Raw genomic sequence first — 16,994 nt, forward strand, 5'->3', positions numbered from 1 at the left:
TTGAACTATTTTTGAATGGTTACTCTAGTCATTACAATATGCATCTTACTGTATTCTACTTCAGAATAATACTAACTTCTAATAAAATATACAAGCTTCAGTACATCTCCTTTTCCTCCCCTACTCTTTTATTCTGTTATTGTCATTTATATTACATTTACATATGTATGAATACTCTATTTAGTGATCTAAGTATTGCTTTATAAAATCTTTGTTTACATGGAAATGTGTGTGTGTTTTTTGTTTGTTTGTTTTTTTGCTTTGTTTTGGAAGGATAGCTGTGAGATGTAGTCTTGATTGACAGATTTTTTTTCTTTCTTTCAGAAGTTTGATTATTTTATTATACTGCCTTCAGGCCTCCATTGTTTTTTGTTTTGTTTTTAAATTTTAAACTTTTTATTTTTGTGGCTACATAGTACATGTGTATATTTATGAGTTACATGAGGTGTTTTGATACAGGTATGCAATGTGTAATAATCCTGTCATGGAAAATGGAACATCTATGCCCTCAAGCATTTATCCTTTGTGTTACAGTCTAATTATACTCTTTTAGTTATTTTAAGATATACAATTAAATTATTATTGAATATATTCATTCTTCTGTGCTATCAAATAAGTCTTATTCGTTCTTTCTGACTTTTTTTTTGTACTCATTAACTATCTCCACCTCCCTGCTACCCATTCCCCCCAACTCCCACCCTTCCCAGCCTCTGATAACCATCCTTCTACTTTCTATGTCCATAAGTTCAATTGTTTTGACTTTTTAAATCCCACATATAGTTGAGAACATGTGATGTTTGTCTTTCTGTGCCTGGCTTATTTCACTTAACATAATTGCCTTCAGTTCCACCCATGTTGTTGCAAATGACAGGATCTCATCCTTTTTCATGGCTGAATAGTACTCCATTGTGTATAAGTACAACATTTTCTTTATCCATTCATCTGTTGGTGGACACTTAGTTTGCCTCCAAGTCTTGGCTATTGTGAATAGTGCTACAGTAAATGTGACGGTGCAGGTATCTCTTCAGTATACTGATTTCCTTTCTTTTGGGTATATACCCAGCAGTGGGATTGGTAGATCTTATAGTAGCTCTCTTTTTAGCTTTGTGAGGAACCTCCAAACTGTTCTACATAGCAGATGTGTTAATTTGCATTCCCACCAACAGTGTAAGTAAGGGTTGCCTCCATTGTTTTTGATAAGAGGTCATTAATTACTTGGATTGTTGTTTCACTATTGGTGGTGTCATTTTTTTCTTGCTGCTTTTTAAAAAGTATTTGTAGTGTTTTATTTTTTAAGCATTTTGATGTGAATAGTGAGCTGAATATACTATTTTTACTAAAATTTTGTTATAAAAACTTTTAAAAATCTTCAAAAGCCACGAATGTTCATTACAGCACTGTTTACAATAGTAAAGACCTGGAACCAACCCAAATGTCCATCGATGATAGACTGGACAGGGAAAATGTGGCACATATACACCATGGAATATTATGCAGCCATAAAAAACGATGAGTTCATGTCCTTTGTAGGGACATGGATGAACCTGGAAAACATAATTCTCAGCAAACTGACACAAGAACAGAAAATCAAACACCGCATGTTCTCACTCATAGGTGGGTGTTGAACAATGAGAACACATGGACACAGGGAGGGGAGCATCACACACTGGGGTCTGTTGGGGGGAAATAGGGGAGGGACAGCAGGGGGTGGGGAGTTAGGGAGAGATAGCATGGGGGGAAATGCCAGATATAGGTGATGGAGAGGAAGGCAGCAAATCACACTGCCATGTGTGTACCTATGCAACAATCTTGCATGTCCTTCACATGTACCCCAAAACCTAAAGTGCAATTAAAAAAAATCTGCAAAAGCAGAGAGAATAGAAAATCAGCTCCCCTGTATTCATTACCCTGTTTCAATAAATGGAAACTGATAAAGAATCTAGATTCCATTCCCAAGGAATTAACCAGCAACCCATTCCTGAAGGCATATAACTTTATCTGTAAATATTTTAGTATCTCTTAAAGGCCACAGCTCTTTGGAACATATACACATTATTATCATAAAATTAAAAATAAATTATTCCTATATTAGAATATCTAATCAATATTAAAACTCTCTCATTTATGTCAAGTTTATATGTTTCTTGGTTTTACATTACATCTCATTCAGAATCTTTATAAAACTTACACTTTATAACTGGTTGGTCTGCTTCTGAAGAATCTTTTAAATCTCTTTAAGCCATCTGTTCTGTGATTGAAGATTGGGAGAGAGGAAGGGTGGTATAAGTGTGTGAGTAAATTATTTCTTAAAGAAATGGGGTTGTTTGCCTTGCAGAATTTACTACAGTTTAGATTTTAAGTATTGCAATCCTATGATATCACATGACATTTTAGTCCAGCATCCATTTTTCCAGGGGATTTATGGATGAAACTGAAGGTTTTATTATGTTCATGTTCTGTTTTTTTTTTTTTTTTTTTAACGAGATGAATTTACAGGTGATATGGCCACCATCAGCAGGCATATGGTGTCTTGGTTGAATCTTTTTTTAAGATTTACTTCTTTATTTTTGTTTTGGCGTCTAGCTCTGTTATTCTGGTTGTAGAGCAGTGGTCTGATCTCGGCTCACTGCAACCTCTGCCTCCCCAGTTCAAGCAATTCTCTCTGCCTCAGCCTCCTAAGTAGCTGGGACTACAGGTGCACACCACCATGCCTGGCTAATTTTTGTATTTTTAGTAGAGACGGAGTTTCACCATGTTGACCTGGCTGGTCTCGAATTCCTGACCTCAGGTGATTCGCCCGCCTTGGCCTCCCAAAGTGTTGGGATTACAGGCATGAGCCACCACACCCAGCCTTAAGTTTTATTTTTAATTGACACATAATATCTTGCTGCTTTCAAGATTGACTATGCCTTTTATTTGAACAGTTTGACTTTGATGTGCCTAGATGCAGATCTCTGTGTTTATCTTACTAGAGTTTTAGTTTAAGTCTGCAGTACATGTGCAGGTTTATTTTAGAGGTAAACTCGTGTCACAGGGGTTTATAGTACAGATTACTTCATCCCTCAGGAGTTAAGCTCTAGCCTATAGTGTGATCTCTATGGATCTCAGAAGACTGACTGCTTGGCTCAAGAGTTCTGATTAAATAAAAACATAAAAAATAAATAGAAAAAAAGACCAACTGCTGCAAGTATTTATACCCATAAGCTAGTACAAGTATGTACACCCATAAGCTGTATAGTACCCATTAGTTATTTTTTCTTTTCCTCTTTCTCCTCTCAGCCCCCACTCTCAGCCCAGACCCAGTGTCTATTGTTCCTGACTAGAGTTTGTGGGACTTCTTAGATCTGTATATTAGTATGCTTCATCAAGTTTGGGAGATTTTCAGCTATTATTTGTCAAATATTTTTCGACTCCCTTTGCTCCCTGTCTCTTCTGCTTTTGGAAATACCATTGTACTTATTTGGTGTGCTTGATGTCCCATGGGTTTCTGAGACTCTGCTTGTTTTTCTTAATCCTTTTTCCTCTGTGTTTTTCAAATTAGGTAATTTCTGTTGATCTATTTTCTAGTTCACTAATTTCTTCTTCTGCCTTCTCAAATTTGCTATGAATGCCTGTAGTGAAATTTTCATTTCAGGTATTGATGTTTTCAACTCCAAAATTTCTCATTCTTTTTTTTTAAATTGAGATTCTCTATTAATTAGAAATTGGCATCATATTTTCCTTTAATTTTTAAACATGGTTTTCTTTAGTTTCTGATATAATAGCTGATTAGAAGTCTTTGCTAAGGCTGTTTAGGAGTGCTTAGGGACATTTTCTACTGATAGTTTTTTTTTTTTTTTCCCTACCATGGATGAGTCACACTTCCTTTTGCTTTACTTGTCTGATAATTTTTATTATTGTTATTATTGAATACTGACATGTAGTAACAACTGTGGTTTCTGCCTTTCTTTACCCTGAGAAATTTGTAGCTGTTATTATTGTTTGTTTAGTAACTTGTTTGTAGTAAATCTGTGGCATGTCTCCCCTGTAATGTGCAACTGCTGATGTCTCCACTCAGTTTTTTCTTTAATTAAAATAAAATAGCCTGGTTTTTTAAGGTTTGCTCCTGTGTCTGCATAGTTTAGTAGTCAGTCAATTTGACCTGAAGTTGGGTTCAAATACCTACAGCCAATAAGGCTTCCTTCCACTCTCTACTGATGGATTTGTGTGTGGTTGAAGAATGTGTTCAAACTTTATGCCATTTTCAAGTCTTCTCCCAGCTCTTACATTCAGTTGTTCTTGTGTTGTGTGTGTGTGTGTGTGTGTGTGTGTGTGTATGTACATTCCATTGGCCACGGGTACGTAGGTGACTTAGGCCCCTGAGGTCTCTTCTACACATTTGTATAGCCCTGGTCAACTCAGTATATATGAAGCACTTTTTCTAGCTTTCTGTATTTGGTTTACCTACTGGAACTCCCTGATAAATCTCTGATTGATCCACTCGTTTTTTGTTTGCCCCAAACAGGACAACAGTCTCAGGCTATCCAAACTGCTGGTGTTCCTATTTGCTTTCCAGTAAAAACTTTAACTGTGAATGCTCTAATCAAGTGAACCTCCTTTGGCAGGTGCAGTGGAGCTGCTGTTTTTCACAGTCTGTCCTTCCTGGTTAAGTGAATTACCTAATGACAGAGCCAGACAGAGATGGGTGTTGTAGGATGGGAGCAGATCCAGGCAAAATTACTGCCACAGACTCACTGTTCTGACCCTGAGTTCAATAGTTGTCATAAATAAATGCTGTCCAGATTTTTGAATGTCTTTGGTCAATTTTCAGAGCACTCAAATGGTTATTTTTTTGACAGTTTTGTCCAGTTGGATGATGGCTTTCTAGGGAGAGTATTTGTCAACTTCCTCACTCCATTATGGCAGAAATCCTCTTCATAACACTGTATGTCTATGAAGGCTCATTTTTCCGAATGGATGGGCCTAGGAATAAATTTGAGACGCATACGTGATGTCTTAGTCCATTTTGTGTTGCTACAAAGGAATACCCTAGGCTGGGTAATTTATAAAGTAAAGAGATTTATTTGGCTCACGGTTCTGCAGGCTGTACAAGAAGCATGTTGCTGGCATGTACTCATTTTCAGTATTGGGGGCCAATAATCCCCCAATTTGGGGATCACATTTCAACAGGAGGTTCATGTCTAATAAACTCTCAGGTGATGACAGTGCTGCTGGTCTCCCAACCCACACTTTGGGTAGCAATTTTCTAATCCTTGATCCAGGTACTAGAGACCCTGGGATTCCCTGTCTTAGAGCCAGAGCCAATATCCAAGACCTGAATGGGTCTCAGAAGACTGACTGATACACGTATGTACACACATAGGCTGGAGGGGTAGCTAGGAGGTAGCTGGGTTGTTGCGGTGGGGTGCAGTCTTGAGGTATTGGGAGTTGGGGGATATGGAAGACAATACTTGGAAAGCTTGGACCTTCAGGCTGGGATTCTACACACAGAAGCACAAGGCTCCTAATGGTGCAGGACTGAGATGGGTGGGAACAAAGAGAGCCTCCATTTGCACTCTTGCTCCAAGTATGATTAGGCCTGCTTATGGGTACTTCAGGAAACATTTGGTTGAAATCATTTTATCTTTGGGCTGAAACACAAAATGGACAGACTCCATTTCTCTCTCTCTCTCTTTTCTTTTCTTTTTATTTTCTTGACAGAGTCTCACTCTGTCTTCTTTTTCTTTTCTTGACAGAGTCTCACTCTGTCACCCAGGCTGGAGTGCAGTGGTGTGATCTCAGCTCACTGCAACTTCTGCCTCTCAGGTTCAAGCCATCCTCCTGCCTCAGCCTCCCTAGTAGCTGGGACTACAGATGTGTGCCACTATACTTTGCTGATTTTTATATTTTTTGGTAGAGGTGGGGTTTCACATATTAGCCAGTTTGGTCTCGAACTCCTGACCCCAAGTGATCTGCCCTCCTCGGTCTCCTGTAGTGCTGGGATCACAGATGTGAGCCATTGTGCCCAGCTGAGACCAGTTTTTCTGCTTCTTTTTATCCCCCCATGTCTGTATTTCAGTGTGAGAGAACACTTCAATTTCCCCTTCAGTGTGCATACTAAATACTCAAAGTATGTAAATAAATTTTCAACACTTCCATTTACTGGGTTTTTGATAACTTTGAGAATCCTCCATTGTTCCAGCTAGCCACTTACTTTTGGAGCAGAGATGTGCCTTACCACTTGCTTACTGTTTCGTAGAAATCCATAGTCTTGTTATACCAATGCTTTGATTAAGAACATGCTATTTGGCATAATTTACAGGCTTCTAATTTTGTCTCTGAAGATTCAGTGGAAATAGCCAGTAATTGCCATTAGTTGCATTTTAAGTAATCCATATTAAAGGATCAATGACATTAACCTTTTATTTATTCCTTATTCTCTTTTAAAGCTTGTAGAATAGTTGACATAATGCATAGGATAAAGATTTAGTGGTTGGGACGGTAAACATTCTGTAAGTACAACTCATGCAAAACAGTGATCCAAACAAATCCAACTTCTGACACAAGTGTCTATCCACTAAAATCCTGAATACCTTTTTAGCAGTACTTCCTCTTGCCTGTGTTCTTCCCTCTGCTGCTAACCTTTGGAACTTGCACCCATCTGATAACTTGAAAACTTTGACAGGTTGAGAAAAGAAGTGACAGGTACTTAAAACAGCTTGACTCACAAAAGCCAAGTTACCCTTGCCTCTACCTTTTGGCTTGGCTAGCATATTTGACCCTGAACAAATCTTTTAAGACTAACTTTTGGAAATACTGCCTTGTCCCATTTTGGGTTATGCTTTTAAAAATATATAGCATGTGTATTTTTGTTTATTTGTTTGAGACAGGGTCTCGCTCTGTTTCTCAGGCTGGAGTGCAGGGGGATGATCCTAGCTCACCGCAGCCTGGACCTCCCAAGATCCAGTGATTTTCCCACATCAGCCACCTAAGTAGCTGGGACTACAGGCGCATGTCACTGTGCTTGGCTAACTGTTGTACTTTTTGTAGAGACGAGGTCTTACCATGTTGCCTAGGCTGGTCTTGAACTTCTGAGCTCAAGTTATCCTCCCACCTGAGCCTCCCAGAGTGCTAGGAGCCACCACACCCAGCCAAAACTGTGACTTTGATGCCTTTGTTGTGCTCTGCTTTTTGATAGGAATTATGAGTCATGATCAAAACTAAAGACAGTACTCGATTGTTGAGGAGTTGCTGCAGGCTTTGCCACAGTGCCACGCAAGGCCTAGATTTCCCAAACACAAGATGTATGTAATGGCAGGGAGGGTGCTGATGTTGGCAGCATGATCAGACCCTGTGGCAGTGGAAGTAGCACAGACTAGTGGAAAGAGCATTGGACAAAGAGATAGGAGGAGGCTTTGGCTGGAGTTCAGTCTGCCATGAAATAACATGACCTTGGGCAAGTCAAGCTCTCTGAGCTCCATTTTCCCTGTTGACATAAACAATGCTGCCCTTTCTTCTCAGGACTATTATGGAGATAAAATGAGGTGATAAGTCAGAATGCCCTGAAAAAGTGAAAGATGGTGGCAAATATTAGTATTGTTGCTTTATTCATTCAGCAAACATACATATGACAAGCATAAATTATCCTAATGAATACACTAGGAGACACCTCAATGATCCATGCACCTGGGCCTACGGATTTTCAGTTCAAATGCCTTACGGATTTGCAGGTTCTACGGAACCTGCAAGTAGAACCTTGCAGTGCAGTACAGGTTGGGTGCTGGAGTTTCAGCAGCTATAAAATGCTATTAAAGAACAGAGGTAGCCATTGCTACCTCTTCCTAGGAAAGTTGTTAAAATAATCACAGAGGAAGTGGTTTTTGACCTGGCTGTTGAAAAATAATTAGAAGTTTGCCAGACTGAAAGGGGGTAAAAGGGCATCTTAGGCAGAGAGATCAGAATATTCAAAGGCAAAGAGGTATGTGTGTGTGCGTAACTAATTATTTTGGATGATTGAGAAATTGTCTGTATTCACTTGTGTTCTAGCCACTAGATATATTTAAAGAAGTATTTTGTATTTAATGTTTTCCAAACTGATTTCCTGCTCTTCTTCCCAGCCTGGACTTGCTTCAGCTCAGTTTCTGGCAATCCAGAAACGTGTTGTCTTCTCACAAGCGGAAAGGTCACTTGTGCAAAGCCCTGGCTCTCTACTCCTTGAGGCAGCAGGTTGGTCTACTTGCTTTTCCTCTTCATTAGAATGTTAAAATATGTATCGTGGAGGAAAAAAGAGGGCAAAAATGCCAAAATCTATATACTTTCATTAATATATTTAGGCACAATTGATAGAGGATATTTAATTTTTTTCACCATGCTAGCTGTGTTTTTTTATTTTTCTTTTTTCAGCCAAAAATATACTGAAAGGCCACTTTTTCTTTTTTCAACAGTGTGTAGAAAAACTATGAATGGCTTTTGTATGTATAATATAATGAATAGCATGGTGTTATGACTAATGTCATTGAAGATACTTCTAGATTTTTATATCCTTTCTATTTCTATGAAGTTCTAAAATGCTTCTCCTTTTGCTTTATCTTGTCCTTTCTCTGGTTTTAGTCATCCATCACAAAGCCCATTTGTCATTAATGACCCATGACCCCTTTTTATTATACATACTTTGGAAGGTCATGGATCTTAGCTGTGGCAAAGGAGACATTTCATTTTCCTAATTGGCAGGTTATGAGGCCACAGGGGAGCCTTGAAATTTGATTGATGATTAATCACTCAAAATAAGATACAGCAGTAAAATAGTTAAGGACAACGAATCAAGAGCAAGATTGAAATAACTGTATTTGGTAGGGTTTCTTGGATTTGCTCTTTACTTTAAAAAAAAAAAATCACTTTCATTTGCCAGCCAATAATTTCTAGACAAAGAATTGGCAAGATTTTTCTATTAATGGTCATCTCTTCTTTTGAGTAAAGGATTTCAAGGTTCTGATCTCTTTTCTGAAGTACTTATATGTAAGCAGAGAATATGGTAGAATTTAGCTATTTTTAGTGAAGTATGGTAGAATGATAAATAAATTTCTTTTTTTTAAAGGTAAAATTGGTGGTACTTGTAATTGGTAATCTTCATAAAAGTATCTCTCCAACCAGTAGAATTGTACTGAAGAACAAATCTATGTCTCAGGAAACTTAAAGTTGAAATCTTGGGTGGAACAATAATTAAATTCAATAAATATTTATGAAACACCTGTAATGTGCCAGGCACATTTGTAAAGTAACGTACAAGTTGCTTTCATATATATTTGTTCCTTACTAATCTCATTTGATCCCACTAGATTCTGACAACAGTCTTAGGCAGTTTGGTAGACAGTATTGTTCTAACTTCACACATGAGAAAGTAAACTAAAACCATGACTTGCCAAGGCCAGGTAGTGGCTAGTAAGAGGACAAGCCCAGAAGCGAATTCTTCTGTCTTTCTGCCCTGTGCTTTTCCCAGTATATTATACTATATTCTTTTTCCTGCCACTTAGAGTCTTCTGCTCAAGTGAGTGAGTCATACTAGAAGTTCTTAAATGTGGCCCCAAAACCAGCACCATCTGTATCATCTGGAAACTTGGTAGTCTCGCAAATTCTTAGGCCCTATCCCAGACTTACTGAATCAAAAACTCTGGAGGTGGCACCCAGCAATCTGCTTTAAGCAAGCCCTCCAGGTGATTCTGATCCAAGCTCAAGTTTGAGAACCACTAAACTCAAGAATACATGTTTTTGGTCAGTAAAAACATGGGTGAGGCAATTTATCTATTATTTATTCAATTACAGCTGCCTTGTCAGAGGCACAGGGAGTGTTCGCTTTCTAGGAACTCACGCAGTTGAGGAGTGAGGACTAGCACACCGGAAACAATTATATCTGCCTGTGTTGTTCATTCATTAAGCCTTAGGTTTGGGAGAAGAGACTATGCGTTCCACGGGTCTTTGGGGAAGGGAGTAATCCCTGGAGGTGGCAAGGGTTGAGAAGCCTTCGTGGAAGAAAAAGAAATGGAGATGGGCCTTCAGGTGCCCTAGGATTTGGAGTGAGGAACCTGGAGAGAGGGAATTCTAGAGGAAAGACCTGTTTGGGGAACAGTAAGGAATACTGGCTTGAGTGGAGCAGAGCTTTGGTGCCGGAATATGGAGAAGTGGATTGGATGAGTAAAGTGGATCAAATTGTGACAAACCTCCTTAGTCAAAAGTGGGTACCCCACTGCACAATGGAGAACAATGACAGACTTTGATTAAATAACTAAGATGATGAAAGCATTGTTCGGGGAATAGTAAACTGCCAGCTGTAAGCAGGATGCATGTATCATCTGAACATCTCACACAGTGTTTTGCACGTTGTTGCGGACGCACTTCATTCGATATTTATGACCTTTGAAGTCTGGTTTTATAGATATTTTTAAAACTGCAAATAATACCAAAGTATTTATTTCGGATTGTGACAAAAATTACATGTTTTGCTTGTTTAATAAGATATGCTTGTATGCCCTTTGTTCAGACCAAATGACAGGTGGTCTTAATCTGTTGATGGGGAAAAGAAGTCAGGGCCTCCTCTGATCAATGTAGCTGGCTTTTCACCCCCATCTTAGACCTTCTTGTTTTATAAGGGGATGGGCTTCAGCCTTATCCTGAATGAGGTTTCTGCTCAGAGAAAGAAAAATGGTGCAGGCTTCATCTGGTCAGAGTAAAATGGATTTCCCTATGGGTATCATGCATTTGAATGCTTTATGAATTACGAAGGCATTTGTTTAGCAAGTTATTTTGGACAATTAAAGGGGAAGTATCAAGTGCTCAGTCTGTTTAAGCCTTGTGCCTAGAGCACAGTAGTGAAGAAGGTATGTTTTATTGTCTCCACATAACATCTAGAGTTTTGGAGGAGAGGGGTGCATATACATTTATAAGAAACACTAATACGTGAAAGAGTTGTATAGTTGCAGCTCATAAATGAACATAAAATTAGACACATAAGCACATTCTCCTTCACGTCTAGTTCTTATGACAGAGATGTAGCTATTTTCTTAGTCACACAGACATAATCAGTCCTGCTTCAGGCATGCCTGGAGTCATTCACTGTACTCTTTTGAAAATCTGAATTCATTTTGTAAAATAATTAATGCTTTAGTGTCATCTTTTTGTGATACACATTTAAAAAATTCCTTTTTCATAAATGAGACAGCAGTTTAGGCAAGTTGCTCTAGACTTGAAAGAAAGCCAGAAGCAATAGTAACAGTAACAGAATGCAGAGCCCTCTTGAGGGGAAGTCTCTGAGGCTTTCCTTAGTAATTGGACTTCTGTCTGATGTGTGAACCATGTACTCTCCAGCCATTTCTGTTCACGATGCACCTAGGCAATGTACAGTGTCAACAGTTAATCTGTCATGATAATATTAACAACACATGACTTATCAATATCGTCTGCAGAGCCAGACAGGTCAATGTGATAGTTTTAGGTGTTTTGGTGGCTGCCATTTTGTAATTTACTTTATAACCTTGAATTTGGATCTATTAGGTGGATGAGAGTATGTTTAAAATATGTGTAAGAACTATAAAGGCAGGAACAATTATTTGAGGCAGCAAAGTTGTTGGGATATATTTTTGTATCTTGATAAACTTATAATAGATTGTGAGGAAAATGGACACACTATAATTTTGAACCTGAAAGCCCTCCCAAATCACCACAAATAAAACCCACTGATTTAAAACACTGCACATGTATCACCTCCTCTGGGGCCAGATTCCCACTTTGCAGAGTCATAGGAGATAAATCTTTGGGATTTATTATTGTGCAGAGTCTCAATCTCCATGTATATAGGGAGAAAATCATAAAAATGAATTTGGAAATGTCTATGAAACAAAAGTTGGGAAGATAAAACTTTCTCTTTTAATGTTTCCCTTTGAGTTACTCTCTTCCATTACCATCATATTTTCTTATAATCTTTCTAATATTCTAGCAATGTGATTCTTCTAGTGTCATAATCTTTAAAAAAAATCCGATGAAAGCTATGACATCTCAGCCCAGAAAATTGCTCATGTGCACATGCTTGCAAAAAGTTTCCATGAAATTGAGGGGTTGGGGGAAGACTTTACTGAACTCTAATGTCCTAAGGCATTAATTGAATGTAATGAATTAACTTCTTATCTATGCACTAGCTATGTACTATTCTTGAGAGGATTGAGAAAATAATCATGCAAATAATTTTCCCAGAGCTTAATTCTCTCAGAGGTAAGTGGAATCCTGCTTGAGAAAGGCTGCAGATGAATCGAAACTAATACACTAATGTAATTCATATTTCACATATACTGTCTTCACTGGACTTATAAAGCTATAGTCATATTGCTACTCAAAAATAACATACAGATTTTGGATTTAATAATTCTGCATGTTTTAAAGATGCATTCTTGCCCTGCTGATATTTTCATGATGGGATACATCATGTTCAATTTCAATGAAATGACTATTCACTCAGACACCTTTGAGAAGCATTGCACTCTAGGTATAGATAGGACTAACCTACATTCAGTTTAAAAAATCAGGAACAATAGTGTAAATGCCACTGACAAAAACTGTTAGGTCTGAAAATGACATGTTTTAACATATTGTTTAAAGGGCCCCTTTCTGCTTCTACACATCTTTGCTTTCTTGCCTGAGGGGCAACACATCAGGCAAGATGTGTTTATTCAGATGATTAGTTGATGCACTGTAATTGTGAGTTTGAGACACCAGTCATACCTCTCTCTGACCGACTTCCCCCTCTCCAGGCTTCCAGGAAGCCACTGCACAAGCAGTTTTTCCAACACCTCATCTTTCTTAGTAAACAGAATGGCTACCCTCTCAGTTATTTCACCAGGAAGACCACCTGAGGCTGAAGGGCCAGTTTCCAGCTCACTCCCTTCTCACCAGCTCTCTTCGATGCCCCACTTCTGGTAGGAAACCTGATATGCCCTAACTGATTGGTCAACACTGGGCTACACTGGGGCCCTAAGATTTCTGGCTGTGAAGGGATAATGTTTCTTTTCTTTCATGTGAGTGCATAATCCACCATAGGTGGGCTTAAAGAGGTGAGTGTGATTATCATCAGAACAACTGCCCTGGGGCACATTTGGAATATGTGCTTTCCTTTTGGAAGAGAGAGAGAAGCACATGGAGAAGAGGGGATGACAGTGGTATTAACAGATTTAGATGTGGGATTTGTCCCCATGTTCAGTGGGGCCAAACTTTTAAGATAACTTCCAGAAAAAGGATTTCAACTCTCTGATGTCAGCATATGTCAATTATGTGGCTTCCCTGTAGCTAAGTGTTTCTAGCCTGGGGAACAGGGGCCCTAGCCCTCACACAGCAAACAATAGCCCCTGAGTGTATCACCCAGGTTCTTGGTGATGACACTGAGTGGAAGAGAACAGGTCAGATTCTGTTTAGGAAGGCCATGAAGTGTAATATATTTTAGCACGATTGCCACCCAAAATAATGTTCAGAGCTTAAACTATTAATACAAATCTCTGTTACCTGGAATATGGACTCATGCAACAACTGAGGTGCCTCTTGGTTTTCTATTTTGGAACTTTCCTCATCAGTCAAACTGTTTCTGTTCCCACTGCTGAAGTTCTCTTTTAACACAAGCTCAAAGCAATAGTCACATTTGAAGTAACCTTTTATTTTTATCCCATCATTCACTCAAAATTTTCTCATTTTATATGTCTCTTCCTTTCCTCTTTGAATCAGATGATTTCCATCCCCACCCCCACTTTTGTTAAAAGATCCTTGCTGGAGGCTGTGTTCTTTCCTCAGTCCTCCCTTCCTACCCAATCCATCTGACTTTTTCTCCTTCACTTTCCCTTCTTTCTTACTTTTCAACTTCCTTATGCTTTCATTTACTTCCTTTCCTGACTCACTATCCTTTCTCCCCTCAGCTGCCTCTGATCTTTGTGTTAGGTATATATGTCATTATTTCATATATGCAGAAAAATAAAGAGGGACATAATGAACATCACCATCCTCTTTACTTAGGTGAAGATGCAGAAAGTCACCAATAGCTCTCAAATCCCATCCTCAACTATATCCTTCTCCCTTCTCTCCAGAGGTAATCATTGTCTTTAGCCCCATTTCATATTCTTCCTAGGTTCCCCTGGCAGGAGGCAGGATGCTTTCCCCTGCCCTCAGCCTGTGCAATGGCCTCTTCTCTTGGCTGCTGGAGGCTAAGATGGGTGTCTGAAATGAGAGGCCCATCCTACTGCAGCCAGGGAGGGTGGGAGTCAGAGCAGGTGGGAAAAGGTAATGCTTTCACGACAGAACATGGCTGAATCGCCTCTCATTGGAGAAGTCATGTTTTTATTCAGATGATCTTCTCTGGCTTCTTTTATATATTTAGATAAGAAATATTGCTACATGTGAGGCTGGGTTCTGGGGTGCTGGGGACGCTCAGCTCTCCTACTAGGATGTGTTCTTCCAGGCCTTTGGTCCCTCACTCACCCAAGAATGGGAGGGAGGACCCTGTTGGGCATGGTGTGTTTGTTTTAAATAAATATCAGACCCCAAAGAGTTTTTCAGAAAGTGATTTATTTAGGGAGAGAGAGAAAAAAAGGAGAAAGAAATAGAGAGCAGCTTCCACAAGGTTGTGGAAGGGGATCCATAAATGGAGTCTGTACCGATGCAAGAGAAGGGGACTTTTAACCTAAGAGTAATTCCTGCCCATTCAAGTTTTCTGTCCTATGAAAGGAGTTCCTTGAAACTTCCACTGGAGTGATTGACCTTTTATTTTTTTACCATGTGCGCAACAGTCAAAGACCTTTAAGCTCCTGGATGGAGACAAGACTGGAGGGATGGCGCTGGGAAGTTCTTGCCTTTGAAACTACGCCCCCTTGCAGACCCAGGAAAAGAAAACATTCCCTCACATGTTCAGTGAACTTTTATTTTTTTATTATTATTATTTTTTACTTTTCTTTATTATACTTTAAGTTCTGGGGTACATGTACAAAATGTGCAGGTTTGTTACATAGGTATACACGTGCCATGGTGGTTTGCTGCATCCATTGCCCATCGTCTACATTAGGCATTTCTCCTAATGCTATCCCTCCCCCAGCGCCCCCACCTCCAACAGGCCCCGGTGTCTGATGTTCTCCTCCTGTGTCCATGTGTTTTCATTGTTCAACACTCACTTATGAGTGAGAACATGCAGTGTTTGGTTTCCTGTTCTTGTGTCAGTTTGCTGAAAATGATGGTTTCCAGCTTCATCCGTGTCCCTGCAAAGGACAGGAACTCTTCCTTTTTTATGGCTGCGTAGTATTCCATGGTGTATATGTGCCACATTTTCTTTATACAGTGTATCATTGATGGGCATTTGGGTTGGCTCGAAGTCTTTGCTATTGGGAACAGTGCTGCAATAAACATATGTGTGCATGTGTCTTTATGATAAATGATTTAGAATACTTTGGGTATATACCCAGTAATGGGATTGCTGGGTCAAATGGTATTTCTAATTCTAGATCCTTGAGGAATTGCCACACTGTCTTCCACAATTGTTGAACTAATTTACACTCTCACCAACAGCATAAAAGCATCCCTATTTCTCTCCAGCATCTGTTGTCTCCTGATTTTTTAATGATCGCCATTCTAACTGGCATCAGATGGTATCTCAATGTGGTTTTAATTTGCATTTCTCAAATGACCAGTGATGATCAGCTTTTTTTTCCATATGTTTGTTGGATGCATAAATGTCTTCTTTTGAGAGGTGTCTGTTCATATCCTTTGCCCACTTTTTGTTGGGGTTGTTTTTTTCTTGTAAATTTGCTTAAGTTCTTTGTAGATTCTGGATATTAGCTCTTTGTCAGATGGGCAGATTGCAAAAATTTTTCCCATTCTGTTGGTGGCCGGTTCTCAGTGAACGTTTATTAAGCACCTTCTCAATGCCTGGCATTGTGCTTAGTAGGACTTTCTTATGCAAGTGTAGATTCACTTCAGTCCTCATCTTCCATTGACATTTTCTTTTGGATTGAGAAACTCTATTATACTGTAAAATGTATCTTTAGGTAAAGGATGACCTGTATCTTTCAATTTAAGTGTACTTGTTAAAGCTGGGTGATGTGTTTTATATTATACTCTCTGCTTCTCAGTTTGTTTGAAAGATTTCATATATGCAAAAGAGCTTGGGCCAAAGGTATACAGTGAGTATTTAATAAGTGACTAAGCTGGGTGACCTTAAGCAAGTTTTTTAGTTTCTCTGACAGGTGATTTTTTAATGTGTAAAAATAGGGGTAATAACAGTCCCGCTTCCCAAAGCAGTTTATAAAATAAGATAATGCATATAAACTGTTTACTGCTCTACCTGGCATATAGCACTAAGTAAATGTTAGCTACTATAACATAGCATTTTAAGCTTAGAAGATTAAGTCATGATGGAATTTATTTGAAACATTTATTGTAGAATGAAACATAGAGCTTAAAGGCCGTGTGACTGGTATTGCAGTTTAGAAAAGAGAGACAGAAGGGAGACAGATACTCTAAGAACTTGTGAAGTGGCTCTTGGAGGAGGTGTTATCTATAAAATGTATATTGCTATGGAGGAGGTTGGAATCCCCACTTCCCATAGACCTGTTTTGACTGTTTTGACTACTGTCCCACTGTATGTGGCATACCATAAACATATCTTCGTTTTAATGGAAAAGGTTGCTGTCATTCTGCCAGTCAGATCTTTTGCCTGCTGTTAGACAAACGAAATTAAATATATCATTAATCTCCACAGGGCAGGTCAGGAGTCTCTTTAGACTCCTAAAATCCTGAACAAGAACCACAGAGTTCTTAAACTGTTCAGTTTGGTCAGAAATGCAAGATGGTTGAAGAGCAAAATGATTTACTCTGTTAGTGGTTACTACCCAATTGATTTTTCTTAAGTCGTAGATTGAGTAGCTTCAGTTCCCTATCTGGAATACAGGGAAAACAATACCTGCCTCTTTTATTTAATAAACAAACAAACAAACAATTGATTT

General features: G+C 38.9%; 1 protein-coding gene across 33 annotated transcripts in view; it reads left to right on the plus strand.

The window, feature by feature from the left end:
• Window positions 1–16,994, plus strand: part of NRCAM (neuronal cell adhesion molecule) — a 321,862-nt gene that overhangs the window by 20,163 nt on the left and 284,705 nt on the right. For 9 of the 33 annotated variants that reach the window (XM_064374428.1, XM_012455766.3, XM_012455751.3 and 6 more), the window contains exon 1: window positions 8,106–8,205. The exons of 17 other annotated variants lie outside the window; for them this stretch is intronic. The gene's annotated coding sequence lies outside the window, so the exon portion shown is untranslated. Of the gene's footprint in view, window positions 1–8,104; window positions 8,206–16,994 lie in introns of those variants that run through there. 7 more of the 33 variants (XM_021673244.2, XM_064374448.1, XM_064374470.1 and 4 more) reach the window with 3 other exon arrangements.

The sequence above is a fragment of the Aotus nancymaae genome, unplaced genomic scaffold (genome assembly GCF_030222135.1).
Source record: "Aotus nancymaae isolate 86718 unplaced genomic scaffold, 86718_ANA_hifiasm-v0.15.2.pri h1tg000002l, whole genome shotgun sequence".
Lineage (NCBI taxonomy): Eukaryota > Metazoa > Chordata > Mammalia > Primates > Aotidae > Aotus > Aotus nancymaae.